Here is a 13,288-nt window from a genome sequence, read left to right on the forward strand (position 1 = left end):
AAATAAATAAATAAATAAATAAATAAATGAAATTTAAAAAAAAAGAATATGGACAGAAATATTAGCAGAAAACTTCCTAAATATTGGAAAACAATCTGACATTCAGTTAACCGAAGCATACAGAACTCCAAATAACATCAACCCAATTAAAAACACACTGAGACATATAATAGTCAAGATCCCAGAAATGCAGCACAAGAACAATATTCTGAAAGCCACCAGAGAAAATAAACAGATCATATTTAAAGGAAAGCCCATCAGAATAACAGCAGACTTCTCTTCACAAAACAAATTCCCGCCCAGAATACTATACCCTGAAAAACTCTCTTTCAAGTTTGATGGAGAAGTGAAATACTTCCATGACAAAGAACTACTAAAGAATTTCATGATGACAAAGCCAATCCTACACAGACTACTAAAAGATGTTCTAGAGGCAAAGCCAACCCTACACAGACTACTAAAAGGTTTTCTAGAGAGGAATGAAAATGATCAGAACTCAATGAATAAGAACAGAATGAACCCACTAAATAAGGCAAACAATTAAACACAGGAAAGAAAAGAGTAAACAATAGCAGGCAAAGAACATATCAATTATGAAACAATATAACTCAATTATAACCATCAATGTAAATGGACTCAATTCACTTATTAAAAGAACTAGACTGACACATGCACTAAACTAAAGTCAAAATGGATTAAGATCTAAACATTAAAACAGAAACATTAAATCTCTTGGAAGAGAATGTAGGAGGAACTCTTGATGACACAGCAGTAGGTGAACAGTTCATGAACAAAAATTAAACTGCATGGGTAATACTTGAAAGGATTAACAACTGGAAAAAAATAATAACTGGTACCTCCTCTTATTGAGAAGATTTTGCAAACCAGAAGAAATTAGAAACACAATGAAAAAACCCACAAACTTGAAAAAAATCCTAATAATCACTTAGATAAAGGTCTTCTATCTAGAATTTATAAAGAACTAATACATATTATGGCCCCAAAATTTAAAGACTCTTGTCAGTGTCAGCCATGTGGATGAGTCACGGCCATTGCTTGGCCAATGTGCTCTCTGTGAAAGCCTGAGAGAAGGTTTTCTCTCCATGTGACTCTCCTTAGGCACACTACATCATCGATCACTTTCCTCTGTGGTCCCATTATCTCCTTGATCAGAAAATTTGGGACACTACTGAGTTACATGACATTACAGTACAAGTTCTCATATGTCCTGAGTCTTAATTGACTTGGAAGGCTAGGGACAAAATGTTGGTTTCCTTGTGGCCCTCCTTTTTCTCTAATTTTGGTCTGCAAACTTAGGTTATTAACCCTCCAGAAGAGAAGCTTATTGTTATTACCATACAACTTAGGCTATTAAGCTTAAGATCACTATCTGTCTGAATATAAAACATCTTAGGCATAACAGGGAACAGGTATTTTGCATCAAGTATTGATATGTTGAAATTCAAGTCCCTACAGAATATGATGAAAAAACATTCAAAAATTAAAATATATTTTAAAAAAAGCAAAAAAAATTACATAATTCTTATGTTTACAGATAAGTCCAGAAACCTAACAATATACAGCCTTGAAGCAGGACAGTCCCACAACATTCCTTTTCCTGTCTCCTGCCTTCTGAGGTACAGGATATCAGGAAAAATCCTGAGGGGATTTCACTGACCTTATCAGACCCAAAAGCTAAAACTCTTGTTGCATAGGTCTTGCTTTATCTTGGTCTTAATCATCCAGCAGAAAAGAATAAAAACAAAATATAAGAAGTAAAACCATAACTGTTATGTTGAGCTGTAGGGGACTCAGGTCAACAATTTCTGACATTGCCAGTGAAGCAGAAGACCCAATACTATTATGGACTACTGGACTCTTTTAGAAAATTTTGCTGAGTTAACACACCTATAATATTCTAATAACAGAACTAAACAAAACAAGGGGATACAGATGAATGTCCATTTTGTATCTATGTATTCAAAATGGTTAGGATAGATATATAGTTACATTCTCTTAATGAATAGTGGGATTTGTTCTAATAATGTTTTTATATAGGATATCATATCTGCATCTTGTACAGCAAATAACCACTAGGAAGAATGTATGCAATATGTTAATTATTGAAACTGTCCTACCAATTTGGTTTGAAGCTGACTCATTGCTAGTTGTTGCTCAATAAAATTATGAATAAAAGACTCAATCCAGAAATGGGCATCCGAGATGAACACACACTTCTCCGAAGAAGTAAAAAAAGAAGCAAACAAATACATGAAATATGCTCCATATCACTAGCCATCCATGAAATGCAAATTAAAACAACTCTGTGATACAATCTTACCCCAGAAAAAAATGGCTATCATAAAGAAATTAACCAACAACAAATGTTGGAGATGCTATGGGGAAAAAGGAACCCTTCTCCACTGCAGGTGGATATGTAGACTGGTGGAGACTTTTTGGAAATCAGTGTGGAGACTCCTTAAATCTAAGCCTGGAAATCCAATTCAATCGAGCTATCTCCTTACTGGGAATTTTCCCAAAAGGACTTAAAACTTCATATCATCGTGATATATGTGTATCTATGTTTATAGCACCACAACTTGTGATAGCCCAATCTTGGAAGCAACCAAATGCCCCTCACCTGAGAAATGGATGAAAAAGATGTGTTGCTTTTATACAATGGAGTGGTACTTGGCTCTAAAGAAGGATAAACTTGAAACCTTCATATGTAAGTGTATGCCACTGGAAGGTATACTCATAAGTGAAATAAACCAGACCTACATTTGTAAATATCATATAGTCTGCCTTGTGTAAAAACTCCAAAGAAGGAATAAAAATTGAAGTGTATAACACAACTTAATGGATTAAAAAATGAAGAAAGGGCAAGAAGAAAAGCTAGGAAACATAGCAGGGGCAAAACCATACATTTATATACACAAGATCATTAAAGCAATGATTCTGAGAAGCTCCCTCAGATTTTTGAAACTAGCAATTATTTGGTAGGATCCTCACCCTGACTAACCTTATATGCTTATACTTGTGAACTAAGCAACTGCACTGAGGATAGCAATGTGTAATACTAGGGACATTTTTGGAATACCTGTCATTCTGTTTTTCCACAAATATACTGCTTCTAACATCATATCAATTACTGTTATATTCTCTTTCTCGAGTTAATGTTTGTTTAGAAAAGAAAAAAATGAGTGTGGACTGGTACAATCATGTAGAATCAGTGTGGACATTTCTCAAAAAACTAGGATTAGAGGTCCCATTCAATTCAACTATTCCCGTTATGGGTGTTTTTCTAGAAGAATTAAGCACAGCATACCATAGAAATATATGTGCGCTGCAGCAGCACAATTTCTAATGGTTAAATATAGGAAACAATGTCAATGCCAATGAATTGAGGAATGCATAAAAATGTTGTATTTTTGTACAAAGCAGTATTACTCAACTGTAAAGACAGACTTGAGACTGTTATAGGTAAATAGATGCAACCTGAAACCATACTCATAAGTGAAATAAATGAGACTCACGTGGGTAATCATTGCTTTGTCTCCCTGGCATAAGAAACTAAAAGACTAAATAAGGTCCAAAAGGTACAATAGGTATTGTGAAGGAAAGAAATAGCACAAAAGTAAGGAACAACTGGGATGGGAGAATGGAGAAAAGAAGGAAGGGAAAAGAAAAAAATATATATATAGATAGATAGATAGATAGATAGATAGATAGAGATTTTATAGCAAAAGTTAAAGATCAGTTCATATCCTGTGACTATGCTCACGCTGCCTGTCACATAGTTGGACACTGTCTGTGTCTGTGTCCAGGTGTTTCTTTCACATAGCTGGCCAGGTCAGCTTGACCACATCTAGCTGCAGTGTCTGTGTTCTTCATCCTAAAATATGTACTTATGAGGCTTTGTTTTGGCTCACTTCAAGCACTCTGTACTTTGTGCCCAGAACACAATGGCCCAGCAAAGGACATGTTCAACACTGTCTGCTCTTCTCAGACCCCTTCCCTTCCAAAATGTTCCTGTCTAATGATGATTCCTTTTAAGGAAATCTGTTTAAAACAACTCTGGCTAATAATATATGGCATAATGTTGAATTTAATGTAGCCAATAGTGTAATAACTTGCTATCGGCTTTGTATTCCCCACTTGAAAGCAACATTTCACCTAAGCTTAAACCTGATTCTTGGATGATGATTTGAACCTCTGTGTTCCCCAGCCTGCTAGCATAATAAAAGTTGCCTTTTAACTGTTTGGTACAAAGAGTACTTCATTTGGTTTGATTGATGTATATATTATCTATCTATCTATCTATCTATCTATCTATCTATCTATCTACCTATCTATCTATCATCTATCTATCTACAAGCATCTTGAAAATTTCTATTAGGTCATTTAAAACAAGGTGTGTGCTTATATTCTTTGAACAATTTTTCATGCCTATACCCTGCAGTCTGAACAAATACTTTGAAGATGCATTAATGTATGAATCTATTATCTTGCTTTGAATTTCTGTATCATTATTTTGCTTGCCTTTTCTCTTTTAAATAATATAGCTTTTAAAAATTTCTAAGACTTTACTTTGGTGGACCAGCGGGGCTGTTCCCCAGTGCATGGTGGGCCCTGAATCTCCACATGGACCAGAGAAGCAGAGTCCAGGTGAACTTCAAGGCCTATAGGAAACAAGACTCACTGCACAGAGGCAGCAGAAGGGTACTCAGATAAACTAGTCTGCCCAGAGGACTCCAGGAATGCGGTGGGAAAGTGCCCAAATAGAACTCAGAGTAACAAATTTATATACAATTTACCAATTTACAATCTGTTTTTTATATGACTATAGTGTTTGCTCCTATTGTCTAAAGTACAAGACCATTAGTTACTAAAATATGTCAATTTCTAAATTTCACTTACTATTATTATTATTGATAAATATACTACTGTAACTAGTGTATCATCTGTCTTACCCACATGTTCTTCCATGGCTAATATTAGAAAGGACTGGGTAATAACCTCACCGAAGCTCCACACCAAAGGATGGAGGACTGTGCCAAAAAGATACGAATATCCCTCTCTCAATCAATAGAGAAGGCTAGATCTTGTGACAAACAAGAACCAAGAAACTGACACACAGAAGAGATTATTGAAGTGCAGACTCTTTATAGAGAGGCTCTGTTTTCAGTGGCATGGCTACCTATTATCAAAATTTCACAGAAATGAAATGGAGAGTTTTTTCTGAAGCTGAGAATGAAAGATGAAGGAACAAAATGCAATCTCAAGCCCCAGTCCACCCAGAGCAAATTCAAGAGACATCAGCATAGAAGAAATTGGAAGTCACACACCTGAAATCTCTGAAATGACTGAAACTGAAGTAAACAATCTATTCCAGAGGGGTATAGGGCAAATTAGATCAGAAATAATCTCTCAACAGAAAAAAAAGAAATGATAACAATACTGAAACAATTACTGAGCATATCTAAAGAAGACACTGATAAAAAACAGAGGAACATAGAAAAATGATGGAAACCTTGTATGAGCAATATATGAAAGAAATACATTGCACAAAACAGAATGAAATAGATACACACAAAATTTAAAAATTCCCTTAAAAGTTGGTAAAAAACTGTTGAATAAAACTGAAGACAGACTTTTAGACATTGAAGACAATGTGGCAGCTAGAAACCAGGAAAGGAAAGATTTCTTTAAAGTAGAAAAGAAATAAGAAATAATTCAATAGCTACAAGGCAATGCAGAGATGACCAATGTAAGAGTGATAGACATCAATAAAGAAGGAACCAATGCAAACAATATAAAAGGAATATTTGAAGAAGTAATAGCAAAAGGCTATCCCAGTATGGGGAAAGAATCCAACATTCTAAGGCATATAGAACTCCAAATAGCGTCAACTGAAATAAATCTACAACCAAACATAATAATCAAGAGCCAAGAAATGCAGCACAAGAACAAAATACTAAAAGATGTTAGAGAAAAGAAATAGATTACATTTAAAGGAAAGTCCATCAAACTCACACAAACTATCAGGTCAAGAAGAACTTGGAGTGAATTATTTCAAGTCCTGAAATCAAACGACTTACATCCCAGATTGATATAGCCTACAAAGCTCCCTTTCAAAATTAATGGAGAAGTAAAGTACTTCTATGACAAAGAACAACTAAAGAAATTCATGACCATGAAATCAACCCCACAATGAGTAATCAAAGATATTCTAGAAAGAAATCAAAATGACTACAACCTTAGGAACAAAAACAGAAAGAAGCCATAAAACAGGATAAACAATTAAAGACAGAAAAATTATGAAACCAACAGTAGGAAAACAACATGAAAAAGATAAATCAACAATGTATCCACCAATGTAAATGCTTCATTTCACAAATTAAAATAAATAAAATGGCAGAGTGTATCAAGAAATAAAATACAATATGCTGTATATAAGAAATATATTTAACTCAAAAGGAAATTCACAGGCTGAAAGTCAAAGGATGGAAAATAAGACTCCATGAACCAGAAAAACAGGAGAAAAGCATGGGTTGCTATCTTGTTCACAGATAATGTGAACTTCAAACCAAGAATGATTAAATGAAATAAAGAATGTCACTATGTACTTGTTAGGGGAAAACTTCAAGAGGATAAGATAAATTTTAAAGGATATGAACAGTCCAATAACCCATAACATAATCTTAAAAGGGGACATTAACACCACACTGTCTAAAACATATAGGTCAACTATACAAAAAAAAAATAGTAAATTTGTGCAAAACAGAGCCAAACATTTGAACAAATGTCTTTAGTAGACATTTACAGTGTTTTCACCCCACAACATCTGAATACACGTTCATTTCAGCTACACACAGGATGTTCTCTAAAATAGACCACATTCTAGTCCATCATCATCCTTAAGTAAATGCAAGAAAATTGAAATTATTCCATGCATATTACCACAGTATGATGAAACTGGATATTAATGACAAAATAAATAGGAAAACACCCATAAATACATAGAAATTAAACCAACACACTCTAAGGCAAACAATGGACTACAGATTAAACAAAAAAGGAAATAATATCTGAAAATGAATGAAAATTCAGATACAGCTTACTGGAATTTATGAGATGCGGTAAAAGCCATTCTTAGATGAAAAGGTATAGCACTAAACTCACGTATTAGGAAAACAGAAAGATAACAAGTAAATACTCTAATGCTGCACCTCAGACTTCTACAAAAAGAGCCAATCAAGCCCAAAGCCCAAAGTCATGAGGAAATTATAAAGATTAGCTTGAAGACAAATAAAGGAGCCAAATAAAACAATACAAATAATTAATGAATCAAAGAGCTGGATTTTTGAAAGTTTAATAAAATCGGTAAACCCCTGGCCAACCTCCTCAAAAAGAGGAAAGAAAAAACTCATCTTCAAGCAATACGGAATGAAAGGAGTGAGTCTACTACATTTACTCAGGAATTGAGATCATCAATAGCTACTTTGAATATCTTTACTCTCACAGACTAGAAAGCATAGAAAAACAACAGGTTCCTAAATATTCACACATTTCTAAAACTGAATCAAGAAGATATAAAAACTTGCAATAACCCAATATCAGCCAATGAAGCTGAAAATGTAATAAAAACAAAAACCCTTACAAAGAAGAGCCCAGGTTCTGATGTATTCCCAGCTGAATTCTACAAAGTTTTAGTGGAGAATTAATAAAAATATTCTTCAACCTCTTCAATTAAAATGAAAAGGAAGTAATACTCCCTAATTCATTTCTGGAGGCAAGTATTATATTGATACTAAGACCAGAGAAAGACCTAACCAAAAAAGAGAACTACAGGCCAATCTCTCTCATGAACATGAATGCAAAAATCCTCAATAAAATAATTGGCAAATAGAATATAAGAAATCTTCAGGAAGATTATATACCATGACCAGGAGGGACCATACCACAGATGCAAGGTTGGTTCAACATGTGCAAACCTATAAATGTAATACACCATATTAACAGAGACAAAGCAACAACTACACAATCATCTCTAAAAATGCAGAAAAAAATTTTGACAAAGTCCAACACTCACTCATGATTTAAAAAAGCCCTCTAGAAAGTTGGAATGGATAGTCTATCCCTCAATCTGATAAAATTAACCCACGACAAACCAACAATCAGCATCATTCTAAATGGAGAAAAACTGACAGCTTTTATGCTAAAATCACGTACAACAGTACAGCACAACGACATCCAATGTCACCAATACTATTCAAGATAGTTCTGGAAACATTAGCCAGAGCAATTAGACAACAGAGAGAAATAAAAGGGCAGGAATCAGAAAGGAAAAAGTAAAATTATCATTATTTGATAATGACATGATACTCTACATGGAAGACCAAAAATTTCAAACAAGAATCTCCTAGAATTAGTGAAGAAATTCAGTACTATATCTGGATACAAAATCAACACCAAAAATCAATAGTATTTCTCTACACAGACAACAAACTCACTGAGACAGAAATTACCGCAATAACACCCTTCACAATATCATCCAAAAAATTAAGATCTTTGGAATTAATGTAACAAAGGAAGTGGAAGAAAATGTAAAAATACAATTAAAATTATCATACTCTGTAAAAAGAGATGGAAGAGGATTTCAGAAATGGAAAGATATTATTTGCTCTTGAATAGGAAGAATGAACATTGTGAAAATGGCCATACTATAAATGTAATACACTATATCAACAGAGCCAAAAGCAAAAACCACACAATCATCTCAAAAGATGCAGTAACTGTAATATTTACAATAATTGTTATACAAATTCATTGCAATCCTTATAGAAATACCATAAATATACCTCACAATTGTAGGGTAAATATTCCTAAAATTCATTTGGCACCAGAAAAGACCTAAAATAAAAAAGACAATCATGGCCATAAAAGGCAAGGCAGGAGGCATTTGAACCCCTGACTTGAAATTATACTACAAAGCTACTGTGAAAAAATCAGTATGGTACTATTAAAAAAAAGTCATCAGGATCAATGGAACAGATTAGGAGATGCAAACACAAATACAAACACATGCAGCCACCTAATCTTTGACAAATGGGCCAAACGTATTCACTGGAAGAAAGATAGCTCCTTTAACAAATGTTGCCAGAAAACTTGAGGTCTACATACAAAAACAAAAACCCTAAATCTACTGGAAGAGAAAGTACATGGAAATCTCGAAGACATGAGGATATGCAGAGTTCGCAAACAAAAACCAAACTGTTCAGGAAATCTTGGAAGAAACAATAACTGGGATCTCATCTTATTGAGAAGTTTCTGCACATCAAAAGACAGTACCTACAGAGTGAAAAGATACCCCGCAAATTGGGGGGGAAAAGTTAACAAACCGTCACTCAGACAAAGGTCTTCTATCCAGAATATATAAAGAACTAGGAAAATCCGGGCCTCAAAATTCAAAGATCCAATCCAATAATGGGCATCTGAGATGACTACACACTTCTTAGAGGAAGAAATGCAAATGGCAAATAAATAAATAAATAAATAAATAAATAAATAAATAAATGTTCAACAGGACTGGTCATTTGATAAATGCAAATTAAAACAAGACAGATTCTATCATACCTCAGAAAGAATGGCTATCATAAAGAAATCAAGTAATAATAAATGCTGGAGAGGCTATGGGGAAAAGGAACCCTTTTCCACTGTTGGTGGGAATGTAGACTAGCACAACCACTATGGAAATCAGTGTGGAGACTTCTAAAAATTAGGATTGGAAATCCCATTCAATCCAGCTACTCCTCTTCTGAGTATTTTTTCAAAAGAAAATATCCTACCATAGCGATACATGTGCACCCATGTTTAGAGCAGTGTGATTCATCATAGCTAAATCTTGGAAACAACCCAAATGCCCACCTCCTGAGGAATTGATGAAAAAGATAAAAACAGATGTGGTATTTGTATACAGTGGAATATTACTCAACTATAAAGACAAACTTGAGGCTTTTATGGGTAAGTGGATATAACTAGAGGCTATTCCCATAAGTGAATAAATCAAACCCAGATATGTAAACAATGTGTTGTCTCCATAATGTAAGAACCTGAATGAATAAGTAAAATCTGAAAGGTACAATAGATTTAATACAATGGAAAGAAACAGAGTATATGGAATAAACAATGGAAATTAGGGAAAGGAGGAAAAAAGAAAAAGGGTGTAATCATGTAAGTATATATACAGGATAGCTGAAATGATTGGCCTCGTAATGACTACCAATTTTTTTTTAAATTTGAAGTTAATGTTTAAAATTTTTACCTTGACCAGCTCTATCCTAATGTCTGTATTTGCCTTCTATACTGAGGACAGCAATGTGCAATATATCAACCATGGCTGAGTATGTTTCATCTTGTTCTTTTAAATGTGTACCGTCTCATCTCTAATGTCTTATTAAACATTATTTAAAACAAGTTTAAAAATAGAAAGGAAAGGGCCGGGGAAACAGCTCAGTAGAATAAGTGCTTGCCTGGCAAGCACAAGGGCCTGAGTTCAAAACCCCGGTTCCATACACAAAAATAGAAAGGAAAAAATAGGACTTCAATTCACTTGGTGTATTGTTGTTCTATCTTGATTTTTCATCTGTGCTGTGTCATTGATGACTTCCTTGCCACCAGATCAAGTTGGGGCCCAGCTAGGTTAATAAAGAACATGATTGTGAAAGTGCAGTACCAGTTAATGAACAGCAATCTACTACTGCCACCTATGGCAAGCATTAAGTGAAAGCATGTTTGTAAAATGCCTTCAAATTCACAACATAGGCATCTTTCTCAGACTAGTTGATGTCAATGAAAGGGAAGCAGCACACTCATTGAAAATCCCAGGGATCCTCCTGTCTTCCACATTGCTGCCCATGTGCTTAATTAACTACAACATAACACATTTTCCTTTAAAAATGGCTGCTAGATATTTCCCTAAATAGGCTTCTGAATGATTCCAAAATGAAATTATGTAAAATAAATTAGAGCTTTAAATGCACTTTTTGGAATTTGTAATTTATAATATTCATTTGGCTCAAGCTTGAAGCTAAACAAGAATCTGACATGTCAGCTATCATATTTGAATTCCATTTCATGTAGATACCTTCTACTGTTAATTAACAAGTAAATTGAAAGCTCAGTTTGTGAATGTCTTCCAGGTTAATGAATACTAATATTTTCAGGCAAGAGAAACTGATATTTCTGTTTTTACCACCAAAATTAATTTTTAAATGAAAAAAATCTTGAAAAAAATCAAACACTAACAAAAAAAATTGCTATTAAATGTGTGACATGGTAATTTAGAGAAGAATTTGATTCATGTGCAGAATGTTAAGAGTGAGGATGATTTCTCTTTTACTTCTCATTAGCTATGTTGTACTCCTTGACTATACTAGGACCTAACTGTCTTACTCAACTTAGGCATGTAGATACATTTTAGGTATCCAAAAAAGAAATAAAATCAATTCCAAAAATCAAAACTTTATTGCAAGACAAGAGAAATTTCTTTTCCCTTTGATGAAGATATAGTAGCTAAACCTCTACATTCATATTTAATACGTTATAGTCATACCCATACAGTCATACAGTCACCATTTTAGTTTCTATGGTTTAGGTTACTTGCAATAGACAAATCCAATGATATTAAATGAGAAGTTCCAGAAATAAACAATATATAAATTCTAAATTGTACACTTCTCTGAGTGGTATGATGAAATCTCTATCTGTAGTTAGAACTTGATTCGTCCCATTTCTAGCGTACCCATAATACCTAGACTACCCACATGTTATTCCATTGGTAGGCGTCTGTTATCAAGTCAAACTGTTGTGATATACAAACGTTTCAGGGTTTGAGTTCAAGGATTCTTTATTTTTACTTATTCTAAAGGCAAAAAGCAGTGGTGCAAGTGAGGCATCAGGACATAAAGTGCAGGAGAACACTTCACAATGGTACTGTGGCAGTGTGGAGAAAAGAGTGTGTGATGAATCACCACTTTCTACAGCTTCAAACACCTTCTAGGCATCTTAGAACATTTCCTCCATCAAGAAAAAAGGATTAGTCTATAGGAAAAAAGATTGACAATCCCACCGAACAGGTGTCCCTTGTGAGGGATTTTCATCTCTGGTACATGAATAGAGATCTATAGATTTATAGATAAAACTTTGTTCACCTTCCCAATATCTTGGGACATTTTTCTTCATTGTCATAATCATCATCATTACCTTTCGCTTATATGGTCCCTCCTCTTCCTCCTCTTTGTCTTACTCCTCCTCGACCACCTCTTTTTTCTAATTCTCCTGCTTTCCTCCTTCTTTGTTTCTTTTCCTTTTGCCGCATATTTTTCTTATGTTCACCTAGGCTTCAGGTTTCACTTTGAATTTTTCAAAGGCCTTAAGTAAATGATCACCTTGAATACACTTGTATAAAATACACACCATTTCAAAATTACTCCTCCCTCCATTTGTTTTTGTTAAAAATCATAATGATAGGGTTGGTGAGATAGCTCAGTGGATTAAGTGCCTGCTTTGGATCGAACCCTGGTCCCACATGCCAGGCTGGTCCTGGCCCTGGGGCACACTGAGCCAGTGACCAAGTCCTGGTGTAGTGGCGCACACCTGTAATCCCAGTGCTGGGGAGGTTGCAAACAGGAGGATCACTATGCGTTTGAACTGCATAGTGAGACTCTGTACCAAATACATAAAATGGAAGAAAATCATAATGATAATTTTTAAAAAAGTATTCCACTCCTTTTTTGTGCTATTACTATATCTGATCCATATATTTACCCATTACTCTATCTCATTGATTCTAAAATACACCTTTTTCTTTTCATGGAGTGATTTCCAAATTTCAATGTTGCATTTGATGAGTATTCTGATGCAGTAATATTTTGTTTCATTACCTTTAGGATGATACTGTGTCAGCTGAACTTCTTTCAATAGTATTTTATAGTAAAGATGAGTTTGTGCCTTGAAGAGAAAGCTTCTAATTATTACTCATATGATATCAATGGTGATTTGATTGACTCTAGAAGAGACTTTCATAAGTGTCCTCCTTTATGGTAATTGTATATGTAGTTTAATAGTGACAGTAAACTATACTATGCACTTGAAATCCCTAATTTTCAGATATTATTGTTTAGGATTCAACTGAGTTAAAAATGGTTGATATATACTGGAATTAAAGAAAAATACTTAAGTAAATAATACTGTATAGCAAAAAAACACATCTCATAAGAGCAAG

This window comes from Octodon degus, unplaced genomic scaffold (assembly GCF_000260255.1).
Source record: "Octodon degus isolate 3935 unplaced genomic scaffold, OctDeg1.0 scaffold00004, whole genome shotgun sequence".
Taxonomy (NCBI): Eukaryota; Metazoa; Chordata; class Mammalia; order Rodentia; family Octodontidae; genus Octodon; species Octodon degus.